Genomic DNA, 4,968 nt, shown 5'->3' with positions numbered 1-4,968 from the left:
CATATCCAAGCAGGACCTTCCTGACTTTTCAAAGTTGGCAATAAGAGTTATGATATTTGAAATAGTAAATCTTTCTTCTCAATATCCCTTATTATGAAAATATTTTATAAATATTTTAGTCAGAAAGTTACTCACCTTCAAAGGAAGGAAGGGTTAGTCATTTGGTCAGAACAGGTTGGTTAGGTTAGAACCAACCTTTTCTCACTGTGCCCTTAAAACTCCATGCCCAGAAGCTTTACCATTTGAGAGCCTAAAACAATTGGGGGAAGGGGGTCCTTGTTCCAGGCGATTCCTTCTCCCCCTTCCTCACCCAACCTTCCCTTCCCTCCCTCTCCCCCCACGGCCTATATCTGGATTAGCCTCCAGAAGCCAGAATGATGGAGGGTTAGCCCCATCTCAGCCTCAGGATGTTATGTTCCTTCCTGCATCCCAGCCATTTGTGGCCAGTCAGACGTGGGTTTGGATCCCAGAACTACCACTCACTAGCTGATTGAATTTGGCCAACTTACTTAACCCTTCTGACCCTTGGTGTCTGCATCTAGAACTTGGAGGTGGTGCCTACCCCTTGCTGGACGGCAGAAAAAGATAACATATGCATACACCCAGCACACGGAAAGATCTCAATTAATGGGGACAATTATTACTAGACACAAAGGGGAGTCCTTCAATATCTTTTTATCTCTTCTTCCTTTTTGTAACAGAAGGAGTAACTGGGTGCCTGACGAGAGGCCACAAGTCCCAAGTTCTCCCAAAGCCAAGGTGGTTATGTGGCTAGTGCTGGCCAATGGAACATGAGTGGAATTGATGCACCCAACTTCCGAATCATGCCCTAGAAAGGATGCGACCTTTCCCTCCCTCCCATCTTTGTATCCTCTGTCTGGGGGCTGAAGAGTGCTGGGCCAGCTACCCTGGAGGCAGGAAAGGAAGTCACCTGTGAAGGGAGCAGAGCGTCTATGGCTGACCTCAATAGAAAAAATATATATATCATTTCCAAGCCAATAGATCCTTGGATCTCTTTGTTACATCAACTTAGATGAACCACGAAGGAGTTCAAAGTTGTTGAGGAGGAAAGATATTCCCTTCTTCCCTTCTGGGTTCTTTAGTTGGTCCAAAAATTAAATTGACATAGAACAGAGTAACAGGAGAAAAAAAATTAATTTTTTACATATGGGAGCCCCATAAAAATAGGAGACTCAAAGATAGTCAGGCAATTGAGGCTCACATGCCGTCCTGAACTGAGGAACGGGACAAGGGACCTGGGGCTCCAGAAGGAGGAGGACAAGTCCCAGAAAGATGAGAAAAGCAGGTGTTTGGTAATCGGGTGTTGGCTCTGTCATGCAGGAAACTCTCTCTGGTTAAAAAAAAAAAAAAAATTATCTGGTAATAGCTCTCTTTCTGGGTCGGGCCCCCTATCTAAATTCTAGGCAGTTAAAGGAGAGGGAAAAAGCTTTTCCTGTGTCTTTTGGGTCTTGCTTGCCTTCAGCTCAAAATAATCCAAAGTGACACATTTTGGGGTGATGTATTCTCCCCCGCCCCGAGTATATGCTAAGGAGCCTTAGAATTCATGTGGTACACTCATACATCTAGGGCCCGCCTCTAGGCCACTTCTGCCATAAATCTCTCTCCCTCTGGGGGTGGGGGGGACCCAGAAGGGTTGCTAGGGATGCCTGGATTCCAGCACCATCCTCCTCCTCTGTAAGGTCACGCTGAAGCTGGTAGCTGGGCCACCTCCCTGCTCCTGTCCCCATGCTGCGTCTTCACTGTGCCCAGGGGTGTGGCCTACGTGGACCCTTTGTCAGTGGTACCTCAGTCTTCACCTTCTGACGAAGGACAGCCCACCATGTCAGACAGTTAAATAGGAGGGTCCTCGGATAACGGTCTGATTCGGTGAGCTGAGGGTGAGGAACACAGCACTGGCCTGTCCCTGGCAGCCTCGGGCGGCTTTCACCCCAGTCAAGGGGGACAGAGCCAGAGAAGGAAACAGGCTTCCCTCCTTACAGTTCAGTTCCAATCTACGTTTCGGGAGTCTGGGACCTCTAGTCCTTCCTAACTGGTCCTCCCCAGTTCGGAGCTTGATAAAGCTGGCTTGGAAAGTTCAGGTAAAAGGGCACCTGGGTGGCTCAGTCAGTTAGGCAACTGCCTTCAGCTCTGATCATGATCCAGGGACCCTGGAATGGAGCCCCATGTCAGGTTCCCTGCTCAGCGGGAGTCTCCTTCTCCCCCTCCCCCTGCTCATGCTTTTTGGCTCTCTCTATTTCAAATAAACAAATGAGACCTTTTTTAATCTTAAAAAAAAAAAAGTTCAGGTCAAGCCCAGGCAGGGCCGCCTCCTTCCTACGGTGACACAAATCTTAAGCCTCACACATCCAGGGGCACCAGGGTGGCTCAGTTGGTTAAGCATCTGCTTTTAGCTTGTCATGATCTTGGGGGCCTAGGATGGAGCCCTGGGGGCTCCCTGCTCAGTGGAGAGTCTGCTTCTCCCTCTCCCACTACCCTCCCCGCCAACTCCCACATTTGTGCTCCCTCAAATAAATAAAATCTTCTAAAAAAAAAAGACAGACTCCCACACAGACTTTCCACAGGTCTCCCTGTGGAAAGGTGAACAGACACCTGTGTGGCCAGGTTGACAGGTCTGATTCATCCTAGATGAAACTAGCATCAATTTATAACACAGTGACCCAGCACCCTAGGGAAAGGTCACCCATGAGTCCCTGACTCTGAACTTTTGGATTTGCCGAGGAAGGAGGAAGGGGCTGGAAGTGTTCTTGCCAACATTATCCAGATGAAAGGTGAGCTGAGTCTCTGGTCCAAGGCTGAAAAACCAGGATAGGGAAAGAGTCCCCCCAAAACTGTCCACAGTGCTTCTGCAAAGCTGTGGGGTCTTCTATCTTTACCCCGTCCTTCCCAATTCCCTGGCCCAGAGGGTCCTGCAGCTTTCAGCAAGATCCCCGCTTAGAGGTTCTGGCTCAGAGTCTTTTATATATATATATACAAAATAATCTGGAACGCTCTTTTTTTTTAAAGATTTTATTTATTTATTTGACAGACAGAAATCACAAGTCAGCAGAGAGGCAGGCAGAGAGAGAGAGAGGGAGGAAGCAGTCTCCCCACTGAGCAGAGAGCCCAATGTGGGGCTCGATCCTAGGACTCTGGGATCATGACCTGAGCTGAAGGCAGAGGCTTTAACCAACTGAGCCACCCAGGTGCCCCTAGTTTTTATATTTTAAAACAACCTAATAAAGCTCGTTTTTTAAAAATTAACAAAGGGAAAATTTTTTCCCTCCCCTTGAATTCCAATCACTGTGGCTCTCTTGAATACCTCTGTCCCATCTCCCCAGGGCAGATAAGGAGTTTTATGCTTTTTTGTTTTGATTTTGCTAAAGATCTTTCTGGCTTTTTGGTGCCCTGTGAGGTACCTGTTGGGTCCCTGCCTCCAGTTCCTGAAACCCTTTGATTTCTTAAGTGATAAGAGCATTAGGAGCATTGTTTGTTCTACTATTTGGTCACTAAGCCTGTCCCTGACATGGAGATCCTAAATCTGGTGGAATTTCCTGGGTGATGGGAGTGGTTTTTTTCTAATGAGGTGACTCTGCATGGGCTCCTGCATGGGAGCTAGTCACCAGAAAGACCAAGCCATGATTAAAAGTTGGGGATTTTCAGCCCCACCCCCCATCTTCTAGAGAGGGTCAAGAAGGTTGGAGCTGGAGTTAATACTTGATCATGCCGACATGAGAAAGCCTCCATAAAATCCCAATGGTATTGGGATTCCAAGAGCTCTCAGATTGAGGAACACATGGAAGTTCAGGGAAATTCCTGTGTGTGCAGAAGTGGGATGAAAGATCTGCGGCGTGTCCCACACACCTTGCCCTGTGCATCTCCTCCTTCTGGATGTTCATCCGGGTCTTCTATATCCTTTTTTTTTTTTTCCCTAAGATTTTATTTCTTTGAGAGTGAGAGAGAGTGAGCAAGCACATACACTCAAGCAGGGGGAGGCTCAGAAGAAGGAGGAGAAGCAGATTCTCGCTGAGCAGGGAGTCCCGAGTGGGACTCGATTCCAGGACCCTGGGATCATGACCTGAGCTGAAGGCAGACGCTCAACCTACTGAGCCACCCAGGCGCTCCTTCTATATATCCTTTGATAATAAACTGGTCAACAGTAAGTAAACTGTTTTCCTGAGTTCTGTGAGCCATTCATAGCAAAGCAATTGAACCTGAGGAGGGGACTGTGGGAATCTCAGATTTACAGCCAATTGCTCAGAAGCAAGGGTAACAACCTGGACTTGTAATTGGCATCTGAAGGTGGGGGGCAGTCTTTCCGGACACCACCCTTGATCTGAGGATCGGATGCTATCCCTAGGAAGACGGTGTCAGAACTGAGTTAAACTGCAGGACACCCAGCTGGTGTCACAGAATTGCTCAGTGTGGGGAAAACACACACATATTTGGTGACCAGAAATAGCAAAGTACAGTTCTGTGTAAAGAGCGAAGGAGAAATACAGAAGGAAAAGACTGGATTTTTCAAATACATACCCATAGAAGAAGGGAGAGGACCGCGAACCATCTCCTGCAGCCCCAGCCAGTTCAGGCAGGACCCAGGACCCTGGCTCCCAGTTCACCCAGCAAGTATTTCAGGTGTTCCTTTCTGCTTTTCCTTACCGCTTTTCAGGTGTCCCAGGTGCAGTGAGCACCAGGATCCACTGCCTTTTATCGTCTTTTTTTTTTTTTTTTTTTTTCTCCCACTGCTTTTTAAGTACCTGTGAGGTGCAGGAAAATCTGTTTTACTTGGAGGCTTGGGCATAATGGTCCAACCCCAAGATAAAAGGATTTCCCCTGTTGATACCGAAGACACACAAAATGACAAGAGAAACTGAACACAGCTGGCATTTTCGCGGCAAGCAGCAGCGACTTCCCTATGTTGGAAGATTTCCAAAAAATAAAGGGCGGAGGCCCTAGGTCAGGACAGGAAGA

Source organism: Mustela lutreola, chromosome 3 (assembly GCF_030435805.1).
Source record: "Mustela lutreola isolate mMusLut2 chromosome 3, mMusLut2.pri, whole genome shotgun sequence".
Lineage (NCBI taxonomy): Eukaryota > Metazoa > Chordata > Mammalia > Carnivora > Mustelidae > Mustela > Mustela lutreola.
This window is presented reverse-complemented; position numbering follows the sequence as displayed.